Genomic DNA, 15,283 nt, shown 5'->3' with positions numbered 1-15,283 from the left:
CTCGATCGCCTCCCTCCCCTCCCCCTCCCTCCCCTCTCTCTCTCCATCTGCCCCGCTTTCCCCAAGTCAGCCTTAACCCATCCACAAGTCAACCAACGGCTCTTCCCACCCTTCCTCCTCATCCCACACACCTTTCACTGGAGGCTGGGGGACCAGCAGTCCCTCGCGTTTCCTTCTCGCCGCCCCCACCCCCCTCTCTCCGACACCCCCCCCACTCCACCGCCCCAGTCAGCGTCCTCCCCTAGAGCGCGGAGCAACCAGCCGGTTGCCAGGATGACATTTCCCCTGTAAGGCTCTCTTTTTGAGACCCAGGAAGCAGGTAAGGATGCCAAGGACGATCCCGGCTGCGCAGGGCTTGGAGCAGAAGGCGCGAGAGCAGAGCAGGGAGCGAGAGCGAGGCGGAGGGAGTCAGGCAGGCGGGCGGAGGGTGGGTGGGACAGGGCGCCCCGGAGGGGAGCTGCCGAAAACACGTCTTAAACACAAAAATCTCCGCCGGCTCCTTTGCTCTTCTTCTTTCACTTCTTCTTCTTCTTCTTCTTCTTCTTCTTCTTCTTCTTCTTCTTCTTCTTCTTCTTCTTCTTCTATTCTTTAATTCTTTGCCTTTGCGTTTTGGAAGAGCTCGTGAGGTCCCACGCGCACTTCCTGCACTTTTGGTGGCCCTTTCCCAGCTTTTGATCCTCCCTCTTTTGGAGAGGTGATGGGAGGGGGAGAGTTACCCTATGATTAAAACACACACACACACACAATAATTACGAGTGGTGTTGTCTTGACCCCTGGAAGTTTGCAGAGCCCGGGAGCAGCCCACCATGATCACAGTCACCACCATCATTTACCTTCTTCGAATACCTTCGCGGTAATAATTATTCTCGGTTGCTTTAAGTGCAATACATTTTATTGCCTCAGAGACCATCTACTGTTTGATTGAATTATTCATATCCCCCCTCTTTTTTGGTGTAGAAGACTGCATCTGGGGACTCTGATGTGACGTGTATATTTTTTCCCTCCTCCCCCCCCTCCAGGAACAAAGGGAATGTGGAAATGAAAGAGAGAGGGGAGAGAGGCTGGCAGATGTGATGAGCTGCGGCGAAGGTGTATCCAGTTTGGCACTCCCCCTTCCTTCTCTCTCTCTCTCTCTCTCTCTCCTTGTTCTCTCTGCAGCCTCGGTGAATCACAACCTTCCTCAGGCAGCCTGCCCTCTCGTACTGTAAGTACCCCCAGCCTGCTCTCCGTAGCGGCAGCACCGGCAGCATGCAAATCCCAGCCTCTCTCCATCTCCCCCCGCTTTGCCTTTGCGCTGCACGTGGAAGAGGGGTCTTCCCAACCAACTGTCCCAGGCAAGGGAAGAAGAAGTAAAGATTCCACGTGCAACTTTTCTTTCGAGCTGTCTTTGGGCGGGGGGGGGGGGAGAGGAGGACTCCAGCTGGTTTGCCAGGTTTCTGTTTTGTTTTGTTTTCCCTGGGGGAGGAAGTGTAGCGGGGTGTTATTGGCTGGTGGAATTTCAGGCTTTTGTTGTGGTCGATCCCTCTCAAGCGTTGTAGATGAACTCAAAAGTGCCACTTCCGCTCAAGGGACAATACCTCGCATCCTGTCAATAGCCGACTGGAGGGATGATTAGATTTTGTTGTCTTAGGCTGTGTGGATGCAGAGGGGATGCGTGTCCGGTGAGTTATATGGGGTTGGGGTCCTTCTGCTCCCACAGATGCAAATCGCCTTGGGGAGGGAGTTTTGCACTGTCTGGGAATTCAGAACAACTTCTGGGTCGGCCTGTAAGAGAACCATGTGCTAGCTTTTTGCCTGACGTAACTTTTTTTTTGCCAATCGTGCGATTTTATTCCTAAATTTGTCCATGAAAATCATTCTCTTTTAATTAATTAAAAAGTTGCTTTTCCTTATTACTCCTCCTTCTTCGAGTTATTTTCCTCAGCCTGTAAAAAAGAGAAATAAAAAGAGAGAGTAGACTTTACCAGTGGGGTAAGTTTTCCACAAAACTTTACTGGCAGCTGAACCCCGTTGAGTTGCGCCCAGTCCTACTTACGTTTACTCCGACATGTTAACCTGAGCTCAGTGGAAAATTGCTGCCCTTAATAAAACTGTTTAGGGCTGCAGCCTTTCTTCCAAGCAAAGCATCCTTGCCCAGTTAGCCCTGCCAGCTTCAGCGGGATTTACTCTCAAGTAACGAGGGAGCGGTTAGGATCGTAGCCTCACGCCTTGTTGTGCTTTCATAGAATGAACGTGGTTTTAGATCAGCCATGTGCTTCTAGACGGGCACCGGAGATGTTACACACCTGGACTTGGGAGGCCTTCGGTTTTGGGGAGACTTGCCTGTGAGGCAGCATGTTGAGGGTGGTAAGTGTGCCTCCCTCAGCTCTCCTGTGTCAGGGAAGAGAGAGATTCTGCACCATTTGTAGAAAGCCTTGCGAGAACAGAACATCTCTCCCTTCCTAACCTTGATCTCAGAAAAGTTGAGGGTCCTGCACAAGTTTCAAGCGGCATAGGCGCTCCTAACTGTGTGCATAGGATTTGGGCCGCACGTGGTAGCAAGTCCGAATCTTGCTCGTCTCCTCTTCATTCGATTCAGCAGCCCAGCACTAAGACTGTGGCTGGATGATCGGCATGAAATCGCCTGGTAGAGGCACTGGGGTTTTTAGTTCTCCAAAGCCCTGCCGGGATTCCTTCAGCTTCCAGTAGGGGAAAGTCCCGTTCAGATCAAAAAGCCGCCTTCGGAGACCGGCATCCGATTCCTTAGCAGCTCGCAGTCACTTCGCTGGGATGACTTTTTCCCCCTCCTTAAGTTTGACACGAGATGAGGCCGAATAACGGCAATATGGGACTTATTCCCATTGCGCAGTGTTTAGAGTAGGGCTCAGCCAGACCGGCGTGTTGAATTCTACCCTGAGGGCAGCGCAGTGCCGGGATACGTCTATGTACCTCTTGATCTGTTTAATCCTGATTTCCGCACTTTGATATAACTAAAAGAATCGTCACCCTGGGGTTGCAAAAATTCCAAATGTCTCCCGCGGGCGAGTTTTGTTCTCCCTAAGTTTGGAAATATTTGTCGTGCGCTCTACGCCTCCGGCGCTGCAAAAGATGCTCCCCAGTCGCCTGCATGGACATGAGTTTGGTTCCTGATGCATCTCCCACCTGATGCTTCTTCCGTGCATTGATTGACACAACACGCCCGACAGGGCTCAATAATGCAGGCATCCGAGGGCAGAGCGTCAGGCAGCAGCCGGCGTTCTCTCGCACGCATGCAAAGTGCGCATTTGGGCCGTTTTCTTATAGATCTCGCTGCAAGGCAAGGCTAGCCGGGTTGGAATCGGGGTGTTGGGGGGGACACCGCAGGTAAAATTAAGTCTCTTCTTAGACTTTGCGTCTTTTGGGTGCAGGAGTAGGCAAGTTTACGAATCACACAAGTCTCTTCAACAGCTAGGGATTTGTTTTAGATCTTATCACTCGATGGGGAAGAAATGTTGCTCCGTATACATCTTAATAATTTGTGTGTCGATTTATTAAAACAAGATTGGAAAAAGAATCTCAGACTTTATGGCAATTAAAATGTGGGTTTTTAAAAATGTACGAGGCTCCCTCGTGATAATGTATAAACTAAACTAGGAGAAATAAGTTTAGTGAAAATCGTGGAAGGCGCTAGGCGCAACTTTGTTGGTAAGAAAACAATTTGAATGAAAGGAAAGGAATAGTCAAAATTAGGATGTGTTGTAGATGTGCAGTTTAGGAAATTTTGAGGAAAAAAGCTGTCCAGAAGAACCGGATAAATTAAAACGCGGGAAGAGAAACAGGAATGCAGGTTAGCAAAGGACTGCCTTTTTAATTGGGGAGGAATATCAGAATTAAAATGTAAACAAGAACTAGAAAATTTCTAGCGATCCCGACTTTTTCAGAGCAACCCTTTATATGTCTACCCAGAAGCAAGTTCAATTGAATGTAAGTGGAGTTACTCTAAGGTAAGTGTACATAGGGTTGCAAACTTAAAACTACTTATTCCTCCGAAGCGGGCATTTAAATGGGCCAGAATATCTTACGTGGTCTTGTTAGCGGATGAGAAAAGAAGAAACGCTTTCATTAAGTTTTGAAGGATCAATCTCCCCACGTGAATTGAAATGAAACCAGATTAGGGCAAATTCGCTGTTTCGCTGTTCATCCCTAGGATTTGGGTGGCTGCCTATATTGCGCCGAGCGCTCTGCCCAGGTAGGTGCTGGGATCCCAACCAAACCCGCCCATTTGGGGACTTCAGACACAGCAGTGATGCTCCCTTCTTGGCCTTTTGGAAACGCGTGCAGCTATTTTGGAAACAGAAAGGTTCCCCCGTCTTGATCTGCGAAAGCAGTAGGTGGTGATGGGACCGGCCTGGCCCCCAAGCACAAAGGCGGACCCACAAAGCGCCTCTTCTGTTTTGGTGGCCTGGGGGGGAGGCGGCTGCACCCCGCGCGCCCTCCGCCTCGCATCCCCTTGCGTCGAGGTGCGAAGAATATCAAAAGGGCGAGAGAGGCGCGCTAAGTTTTTCCACTGGTGGTTGCTCACATGATCCCGGCGCCTCCTGGCACTTTGAAAAGCCTCTTTCAAGGTTTGACTGCCCCACACACCTTTTTTTTTAAAAAAATAATTCCTAAAAAGAAAATGATTGAGAGACTTTTCTCTTTCATGCAACATTAAACACCCACACCCCTCCCTCTTTTGGATTTATTCTCTCCATCTCTTCACAGTTCTACTTCTCTTCCCCAGCCTCGGCTTCTAATTAACACTTCTAAGGAAGTGAAAGTTCCTCAAATGCCTCCCCCCGTTGGTTTTCGGGCAAGGTACCCTCAGGAACAGCAAACCAGCAGTTCAGCTTGAACCCATAACTTAGGGTCCTGTTCTCTTGGCCCGCTTCGAGCTATGCGCCAGTCTTCCTTTGCGACCGCCCAGCACCCGCGTATCAATTCATGTTTATTACTCTGTTTACAATATCTCCTCTCCTCCATCGCGGAACCCAGGGCGGCGTACACGTGCTTCCCATGCGATCTCCTATCCAGACGTTCGCCCTTTCTCGGTCCTGCTTAGCTTCAGCCCAGCGGGGGCCTTCGGAACACATCACAAGTCGCGATTCCGCCCAGCGAAAGTCGAAGGGGCCACTTTGAGAGAGTTGAATTCAGCGAAGTTCTTCAGCTCGACCCAAAACTCTAAAAAAAACCACCCCTCTTCCTCCTCCTAGTGAACTGCCGCCTTGCATCTCTAGCGCACCCCGTAGTTGATGTTAAGTAAGGGAATAGGAAGCAATACCGCAATCCTAGCTAACCGTGTCTACTCAGAAGCAAGTTACGGGTAAGTTAGTTTAGGGTTAGTCCGAGTAAACTCTTTGGATTTCTGTGACCAAGTGCGAGTGCGAAGACCGCAGCCTGCCACCTGACCTTGCCTCCTCCAGTTTCGAGTGACTTCTAGCAGCCTGCTGCTGTATGTACTTACTCAGGAGTAAGCCCCACTGTTGTCAACGGAACTTTTTCCAAAGTAAGAGTGCGAGAGAAACTTTGCAGCCAGCCTAAGTCTTCTTTTACAACTCTCTCCGCCACCTGAGCATCCTGACCAGCATTCTCAGGAAGTCAGTCCGTTAAGCTCACTCTGCGATTCTGTGCAGAGTTACTAAGTTGTGAGACTCACCGAGGTTGGCGAGACTTATTTCTATGTAAACCTGCGGGCGAGCGGTCCGCAACGGGGTTTAGGATTACAGGCCGCATTTCCTATATGAGCCTTTGTATCTCCCCTCCTCCTAATTTCTCTGCTGACCTCCCTCTTATTCCCGGCTCCTCTCCCCCTGTCTTCTGTTCTCGCACCCTCTACCTAGTCTTCCCCTAAAAGTTCCAGTACATAATGCGCGGGAAGGAATAACCCTGCAGTCACTTCTCTTGGGAGGAAGGGTCCTCCCCCCCGCTCCCCCTTTTAACCCACTGGGCCACCCCCTTCCCCTCTCCAGTTTTCCATTAAGCCTTGCTTTACCGGTCAGTGTTAGTCGTGCAACCCAAGTACGGTAAGTAAGTTTACAGGATCCCATTCTTAAGCACCATGGCTCGATAGATTCACAAATTCATGCCGTATCATAGCTTTTACGCACCTCCCTGCGAGTAAGCCCCATTGATTTCAGTCAAGGGAACAACGCAGCAACTCTTAAACACATTTACTGAATGTCCAAAAGAACTCAGTGGGACATCCAGGTAAGTTTGTGTAGGAGGATCGGCGTGCAGTTGTGTTTAAAGTCAATGTGGGTTCCTTCCTATCCCAACCTAATAGCGCCCTCCTGTATACGTCTACTCAGAAGAAAGACTCATTTGCTTCAAGTAAGTAAGTGGGGCATAGGATTGAAGGCTAAACATCAGTTGCCTTGAAAGTAATTCCTATTGATTTCAACGGGACTTACATGCAAGTGAGCGTGGTTAGAATAGCACCGAAGGTTAAAAGCGCGCGCAGTGGGAAGTAAATCCCACTGAAATCAGCCGGAAGCTTCTGAGTAAATAAGCATAGGATCTGGCAGCGCGGCTGTAATCCTATATAGTGGGATTTACGTCTGCATAAATATTCTTAGGATGGAGGTTTAATTAACCCATCTGCACATAAGATTCAGATAAATCAGTGGAACTCAACGGAAGCAACCAGGAGGGCACGATGCAGCCAAAATTAAGCACTTGCTTAAAGCTCTCATTTAAATGAATGTCCTTACTTTTGGCAGGATTCCCCCACTTGCTTCCTTGACAGGAAGTTCTATTGAAATGAATGGGTATAACTTCAATTCTTCACACATGCGTTTGGCGGTGAGCGTCACTGACTGAACATAGCGGGGCTTACTTCGAAGTAAACACGCACAGAATGCGGTTGCGCGGCTGACAGTCCGACTGACACATTTGCCACGGGAGTCTTAAGTTCCTTTAAAACCAAAACCCCCAAGAGGGTGGCTGCAGTCCTAGGCACGCTTTTTTTTTTTGGCCGGGGAGGGGCAGGAGGAGGTGAAGCGTCACTAACCGCTGAACACGTTTACTTGGAAGCAAATCTGATTAACTTCAGCGCGACTTATGTTCAGAGATGCGCGCGTAAGACTCTCGCAGCCCGGAAGGCTGCGGATTGTCCCGCTGTGCCCCAAAGTGTTTACTCCCAGGAAAGAGCGCGTAGGACTGCAGCCGTCTGCCAATCGTTCTCTGATGAGTGGCGACTGCGAAGGAAAGGGGGAATCGGGGGGGGGGGATTGTGGTTAGGAGTGCGCGCGCGCGCCTGTTGTGGGGTGGAGAGGGGAGAGGGAGGGAGAGAAAATGATATTTCACTTTCTCTTTTGTGCTCACTTTCTCTTGGGTCGTTCGGTTCCACGCTCCCCCCCCCCGACTTTACCGCTCCCTCCCTGCCTCCCGGCTGTGTGCTTGTTGGTGTGTGTTGTTGCCTCGTCTTGCCTTGCCGTCGGGGGTGGGGGTAAGAAGAGAGAAGCGGCGGCGATATAGCAGCCCTGCCTCCTTTCGCCTTCCTCCGATCAATGCCCCTGGCCACTCACTTTCTGATGTTGCACGACGGGAAATGCTTTGAATACTTACGACATGGCCGCTCACGTTGATTGCCAAGATTGACAGCAGTAAACCAGCGCCTTCGCTTGTATCAGGAGGGGAGAGAGAGAAAGAGAGAGAGAGGCGGGGGGAGCAGGGAGGGGGAAGCCAAGCCCAACAACAAACAATAATGAACCCGATTGTAACTAAATCTCCAGGCAACCCGTCAGCAAACTTCTCCTGACGATCTGGATCCTGCGCATCCGTGGCCCGAAGAAACGCAGCCAGCCAGTAGCTCAGTGAATTTATTCCTTTCGTTAGTATTTCTGCAGCTTGTTTACCCAGCCCTACAGACACTCATTCACCTTTTCCTTCCTTCCGTCCGGCTACGGCAGTTTGTTTGTTTATTGTTATTGTTTTTAAAGGAAGGACCCCCCAAGGCTTATAAAACGCCACACTGGATCTCGAAGGAGGTAACTAGGAAAAGCAAACCGGCGCAGCGCTCGTTGTGTTGCTGATACCTGTTGTGGACTTGCGGTCGTGTGTGGTGCGCAGCCTGGCTGAGCTGGGGGGGGGGGAGACGGCGGACGCGTTCCTTAGTCGTGTTTTGAAAAGGGGCTTCCACGTTTTGTATGTGTCGCTTTATACCAGAGAATACGGTATTGTTTCTCTCCCCCCCCCCCGCTGTCTTTTAAGGGCTTGCTGGTTGCAATTGACCAAAGCAGCAGCAGTATTAGCAGCAGCCGCAATAGCGGCGTCCGGAGGTAGATTGTGAAGTTAGGGAGATTTCTGAATGAATCCCCGGCGCGGCTGCTTAGTGCTGGACTTTTTGGGGAGGGCGGTGTTGGTGGCGGCGGCGCGGACTGGGATGGGATGGGAAGAGGCGAACTGGTGGAGAAAGTCCTTGCGCTTCTGACCTGGGGTGAGTTGCTCTGGGGAGGATCCTGAGGCTGCATAAAAAAGACCCCGCTTCTCTCTGAAATCACAACACTGCTGCTGCTGCTGCTGCTGTTGCTTCCCACCCCCTTTCCTTTCCGCCCTCCAAGTGGTGTGTCTATTTTAAAACGTAGTGACAGATCAGCGTTGTATTTTAAGATCACCCGCTGCCTGCGAACACATGGCGCTCTAGAGATACTGCGCGTAAGAGTGATACCAACAGAGGCAGGCGAGCGAGGAAAAATATAAAGCCCTTAAATCAATCTTTGGGAGCCTAAAGCTTCTGCCATTCCTCCGAAGTCCTCACCCTTGGAGATAGTAAGGATGAAGGAACGAGGGGGCTTTACTAGCGCCTCTGATTTCTCTGTTAACTTTGTGGTGGTTAAACTTGCCGAGAAGTTCGCTGCTAGTGTGCTTATATATCTGTAGAACAGATCCTTAAGAGAAAGGCGGGGGGGGGGGAGTATTATACCGCTAGGTGGTAATGCTGGATTTGACCACAGAGGGGCAGTGTATCGAGGATTTGCTGTTCCTGCGGCGCCTTATCTCTCTGCAGGCAGAGGCTGGGATAAAGTTATACTGAAAACTTTAAAATTGATATCACACCCTAATTTGTGTTCCACAGGGAGGGGGAGAGAGAGAAAAAAAGAGTGAGAGCCCAACAACACACAGGGCTCTGCTTACACCATGAGAAGGGGAGCTCTTGGCTGCATTGTGGGCTCGCCCAACATTCAGCTGGGGATTTCTTGCTGTGTCTTAGCTCTCGCCGGAGGTCATGCAAATCGACCTTAAAAGAATGCATAAGCCATAAATTAAAATAAACCCCGTAGCCACGGGCTGATTCATAAGTAGACAATACCTAACCTGGACAAAACGGCTTCCTTTGCGAGCTGGAAGAAAAGAATAGTGCCTAAAGTAAACGCAAAGTAAGTTCCCAGAACGTATTTTCTTTTGCATTAATGTCGTTGTTTTCTGTTGTTATTTCGCGCAACTTTAATCTCAGGGAAACTGCCTTCAACCGCAGTTTTAAGCATACTTTGCAGAGATGGTAGGGAGGCAGCAAGGTGGTTTGGTGGGAGCGCTAGCCCCCCCCCTTTCATAAGTGGTGCTTCTTGTTTGTCATTTTTGAAGAAGGATCTTATTTTTTAAAAAAAAATAAGATGGGTTTGATGTAATTTATTTTGAAGATCTTTCAATCTTCTGTTGTAAATCTGGTTTGTCTCTGAAAAATTGCATGTCACTTAGCCAGGCATTGTGATTGTGTGTGTGTGTGTGTGTGTGTGTGTGTGAGAGAGAGAGAGAGAGAGAGAGAGAGAGAGAAATCACCTGGTGCTTTTATTTTGCTTTACGTTGTATTGTTGAAATGTCGCCTTACAAATATTCCTAAAGTTATATATGAGAGAGGGCGTTTGGCAGGAGCTAAAAGTTCTCTGTTTGATCCAGTGGTAAAACAGGTGTGTATGTCGTATGTATGGGACAGAGTACACGAGTGTGTGTGTGTATGGATGTATACAACATGACACTGTACCACACACACACACAACTTGCACGAGTGTATATAACGGGCTTTTTGTTGCTGCGGGATCTGAAGTCTTCCAGCTCTCCCCCGCCACCTTTGGGAGCGCCTTGGAGCCGCTTTGCAGCCGGGGTTCCTTGTGTGCGCGCGCGTCTGAGGAGCAGAGCAGGGCCTTGGGGTCAATCAGAGGCGCAGATCATATTGATTTGATTGCCGCCACCTCTGCTTTGCGGAGGACTCGTTTCCCGGGTGCTTTTTTTTTTTTAAGGACGGCGAGAAGGGAAGAGGTGGCAAATGTGAAAAGGCAATTGAGCGTTGTTGTGTCTGTGTGTCAGGGTGATTTCGCCGGGGCTTGGGAGCCTGCGGTCAGGAGATTAGCTACGTCCTCCTGGGTGTTCCCCCAAAAACACAGACAGGGAAACTTTCCGAGATAAACAAGCGTATCTGCGCCTGTTGTTATGCAGATAAAGGAGACAGGTTGCATGTGGGTTTCTTTTTTTAAAAAATAGCCCATCGTAGTAGGGTGAGCAGCTTTGAACCTAATTTTAATTTGAAAGGGGAGAGGAACGTACATTTAAAACATATTTTCATTTTTAAAATGACGGTATGATTGAAACTGGTGGGCATCTCGGTCTAAAGTGACTTTTTACTTTTTGAAAAACCCTGGAGCTGGGTGGGTTTGACTGTGGTTGGGTGGGCAGGTGGTATTGTTGCAGAAACTGCTTTGAGATTGCAGCTAGATTGCACTTATACTGACTCCCTTGTGTGGGCTCATTGCATCAAACCGCTCTGCCACAAAGCAAATCGTTTTTAAGATGGACACAAAATTTGTCCTGCAACGCGAACCTCTGTCTAAAACGTTTGGAAGCCCTGTACAAGATGATGTATCTTAAGACTCTTCTCCCTCGCTTTTTGGCATCCGATTTCTGTATGTATGATATCTCCCTTTTATAATTAGTAACCGTATCTCGAAGTTAATCTTTTTTAAAAAATTAAAAATAAATCTGATCCTCTCCTCCAATGTATTTTTAGGGAGGTACATATTTGAATGAAAATAATTAGGTTACTTGGATTACGTTTGCAGCTTGAAGTAGCTTGACACCTGGCAGAGAACTGCTTAAGCGTTTTCTTTAAACTCTGCCTCCTTCTCCATAACTGCGTTTCTTATAATACATTCTTGTGTTAAGTGAGAAAGGCTGTTTGTAAAACAATCCCCTGGCTAGTCCCAGTGTTGGGTGAAGCTGATCCTGTAATGGCATTTTGTTTTGAACAGTTGCTGTAGTTGAAGTTCCCTCATAAGGTAAGGTGGCACTGGCTCTCTGAAAGGAGGTCCAAATGCCACATTTATAATTAGACTGCCAATTCAGCACATTGTATCCATTGCTATACAGGGATATACTTGCTGTGTCTGGCCTCTCTCAATAGCCTGTATTCAGAATTAGCCAATTCAACTACTTCAACTTCGGCATCAAATTTAGAATAGGCAATGAGAGAACGGGAGGGGGGCCGAGAGAGAAAGCAAACAATAACTCTGCAATCTCTCCCCTCAGCTGGCCATGAAAGGCCAAAGAATATAAGGAGAGCAATTCATAACAATTGTATTGGGGAATCCATACATCAAATACAAGAAGTTTGGCGAGAGGAGGTTTTTTTTCCTTTTTAAAGAAAAAAGTTATTTGGGGGAGGGAACTAAAATCAGCCAGTGTGGATTCAGGAGAGGAAAAAAAAGATGTTCCTAGCATATATTTCTTTCCTTTAAAAAAAAATGGCCAAAGGATATAGGACAATTACACCTGTGCTTGCAACTGAACACAGGTCCCTGGGAAAACTGGCAGGAAAAGTCTTTAGCCCCTCCTGAGGACTATAAGAAGAAACTTTGCTTGCAGGCAGCAGCAGCAGCTCTCCCGCCCCCTGTGCAGTCAGTCACAAGGAGCAGAGCTTCAGGCAAGCCGTGGTTGCTGCTCCTGCAGCCGCCGCCGCCGCCGCCGCCGCCTCCTCCTGCTGCTCGACAGAGGGGCAGTTGAACGCTCTTCGGCGGAGAGCGGAGGGAATTGGCTGTCGGGGAGGGAGAAGGAAGAAGGTCATTTGCATTCTCAGGCCCTTCCTCTCAATCAACGACCTTCTAATTCCCGGGGAAGGAAGGCGCTGGCTGCTTTAGGGTTAGCTGGCGATCCTCGCGCACGCGGCGGCGGGGGGGAGAAGGGTGCTTCGCCGGCCGAACTTCTTCAAACTTAAACCCCCCCCCAGCCCCTGCCCCAGCTCTGCTCTGTTGGAAGCGACCGCTGAGGAGGGATACAGAGGCGGCCAAGTGCGCCGTCGGCGGCGGCAGGGTCCGCAGGGAAAGTGGGAGGTGAGGCGTCCGCAGGGGGTTTTGGTGGTTTGTCTCCAAAGTTTCCCCACAGATGGCGCGGCGGCTCCGGCTCGGTGGGGGCGAGTGGCAGCCGCGGGCCAGCAGCGAAGAACACGCGCCGCAGCGCCTCTGCCTTGCAACACCCCTCGCCGCAGCGGCGGGACTGGGCTGGGGGGCGGGGGAGCCGCCGCCGCCGCCGGCCACGCTTTATCTTTCTTTCAGTGCTCCTTCTCGCTTCTCCAGGCAGGCTTGGCTGCAGAGTTTGTCTGGGCCTCGCTCCTTCCCCCTTGGCTTGTGCCAGGAGTGCCGCAACTCGTTTACACTGGATTAGCCCCACTGATCTTAATGCGACTGCTCTGGGACAAATGAGTTGTGTGACTGCTGCCTCCCGCCACTGGTGTCCCATGTAAACATGTCCCCCGCGCTGAACAGTGCAGACGTTGGCATCATTGCACCGCAAATAGGCTTGTATGTGTGCTTATCCATCTCTCTATCTCTCACACACCTCCACTCCAAACTCCACATACACACGCACCCCTCAGGAATGTGTTAGCTATGCAGTAGGCAGTATATTCCAGGAGTATATTGTCTCTTTGTGTAGTACTATATGGCTATTTGATTGCGATTTTAATTATTTATGTTTGTACACTTACGTTGAGTGATATCTTCTGAGAAGAGCAGTGTGAAAATGCCTTAAAATTCTCCTCTTTCCTAAACACATACTGGAGGTTGGACATTTGATAGTATGTTATGTGATAATATGATGTGGGTGTATATTTTGATCACATAAGAGTGTAACAGTTTAGGTGAATGGAATGAATATTTCCATAGGGTGTCATGTGGCCAGCTATGAAGTTTGATTGACTAGGTTCAGGGAATGAGAATAAGGATTCCGCTACAGCTATGCTTATAGATTGGCCTTATCAGAAGCAAACCATTCTGAATTCACTTTTATTACCAAGTAGGTTAAGATTTGTCTTAATAGTGTGTATATATGTTTCCATCTATATCAGTTCAGTGTTTGTGGGCGTTGCATACATATGTACACAATCCAATGTTCAAAACTATATAGCCTTCAAATAAGGGCAAGCTTTAAAAAATAATTGAAGATAGTTGTATGATGTGAATATGTTGCAGTGCTTCATACTGAGGTATTAACCCAAAACAAAGGTCAGTTTTTGTGGCTTGGGCATGTCTATCTCCTATAGTTAGTCCATTTCTGACATTTTTACCAAATATGTTTTAAAGAGGAAAATAATGGTGTTAAGTTCAGGGTAACCTCTTTCTGTGGGGGTTGGAGAATCAATGAATGTGTAGGAAAAGCTGGAAGAGGGATGGAGATCAGGCCTTCGTACATGAGTAGAAGTAACTGTTTTGCTTCTGGTGGACATAAAAAAGTTTCTTCAGTGAAAACCTTATTATATTTGCCAAGCACTTTAATCACCCTAGGGAATACCTCTTTATAAAGCATATCAAGGTAGTTAGCTTTTTATGTGTAATATCTGAAAAATAATTCAATGTTTAATCCCGTCGCCAATTCATAGTGTGACTGCACTGGGTGTGTACCGCTCTTGGCAGATAGAAAATTCAATGTGTGTCTGTATGAATGTATGCATGTATGTAAGCCAATTCACAGTCAATTCTGTACAGAGCTGTTTTTAATGCTAGCTAATAACAATATTAGATTGTCATTGTAAGGTAGATTCCAATTAGTGGTGCTTCCCACCATGAAAACAGAGACTGAGTTTTTAGAGTAGCACTAAATTGATGAGATGTGAATTACAGTACTAATTCACCTGTAGTTTATTCCAAGAGTGGAATGCCCAGAAACAAACCTCTTCAGCATATTGTCTATTTTCCTTTTTCTCGCCTTTTCCCCAGCTATAATAGGTTGCAACTATATAGTAAGTATGAAGCTCTTGGCCAGGTCCTAAATAGGTATTTAAATTTTGTTGTTGTTGATGTTGTTACATAGAAATATTCTCTATACCTCTATAAACTGAGGCAAATGAATAATTAATCCCCGCCCCCAATTTCCTGTGCCTGCTTTTCGACACATCTTTTAGGTGATGTTACAGTTTGTCTAGTATTTAGCATGCCCTATTCTGAAAACGTGTAGAAGTTATGTGGTATCCATCAGTAGTACATCGAGAATTGGGGTGTTATTTCCGGCACCTGTGCAGTTCACTCCTATGCATGCTTACTAAGAAGTAAGCGCCACTTAAATTGTAGTGTTATTAGGAAATAAAGTGAATTCAATGGGACTTGAATGCGTATGCATACTTAGGATTGAGGTGCCAAGTTATATAGAGGAGGTGAGTTCATTATGTATATTTGCCAGACCAGAAATCCACTGATTTTAAAACGGTGATGATATTGCAATTATGATAAATTATCCCTTTCATTATAATTTTGTTTGGTCTAGAATTAGCCTGTTTTGGACATTGCCATAATGGATAATCGTGCCAATTTCTGGTTTGTAGCTATCTTAGAAAGTCATGAGTTATTTGACACTGATGAAACTGCTACACATACCCATCAGATATTCAAGTATTCAGTGAAGTTTTAAATAATTCTCTTTCAATTAGTATAACAGGAACTTGAAAAATGGATTTCTGTTAAAGAAACAAGAATCGGTACATAGTGATTTCTTCCCTCCCCCTTGCATACTTGACAATTCTTCTATCAGTTTTAGCCATGCATGCATTTTTAAATAAAGAACAACCTCTTCACAGTTTAAAACTCTGTTTAGAAGTACTTATTTAATAAGAAAAAAGTCAATTAGAAAATGTGGTTGTTTGGTTATTTGTAATATAAATGAATGCTTTTATGTTTCTGAATACAAGTGAAACACACTATCAGGTTACTGTGATTAGGAGTATCATGCAAAGCACAGATTACCTACAACTAGTTGATTTACAGGTATGTCAGATCTACCACAGTGATGTAAACCTGTATCATTGTTCAGT

The 15,283-nt window shown here is 47.5% G+C and overlaps 1 protein-coding gene across 10 annotated transcripts in view; it reads left to right on the top strand.

Annotated features, from left to right (window-relative positions):
* The window catches only part of SOX6 (SRY-box transcription factor 6), a 448,703-nt gene that overhangs the window by 12,052 nt on the left and 421,368 nt on the right, over positions 1–15,283 (top strand). For 3 of the 10 annotated variants that reach the window (XM_053392414.1, XM_053392424.1, XM_053392350.1), the window contains exon 1: positions 8,449–9,374. The exons of 1 other annotated variant lie outside the window; for it this stretch is intronic. The gene's annotated coding sequence lies outside the window, so the exon portion shown is untranslated. 6 more of the 10 variants (XM_053392369.1, XM_053392397.1, XM_053392360.1 and 3 more) reach the window with 6 other exon arrangements.

The sequence above is a fragment of the Podarcis raffonei genome, chromosome 1 (assembly GCF_027172205.1).
Source record: "Podarcis raffonei isolate rPodRaf1 chromosome 1, rPodRaf1.pri, whole genome shotgun sequence".
NCBI classification, from domain to species: Eukaryota; Metazoa; Chordata; class Lepidosauria; order Squamata; family Lacertidae; genus Podarcis; species Podarcis raffonei.
Note: the sequence above shows the minus strand (reverse complement) of the source record. Positions and strands in the feature narration are given on the sequence as shown.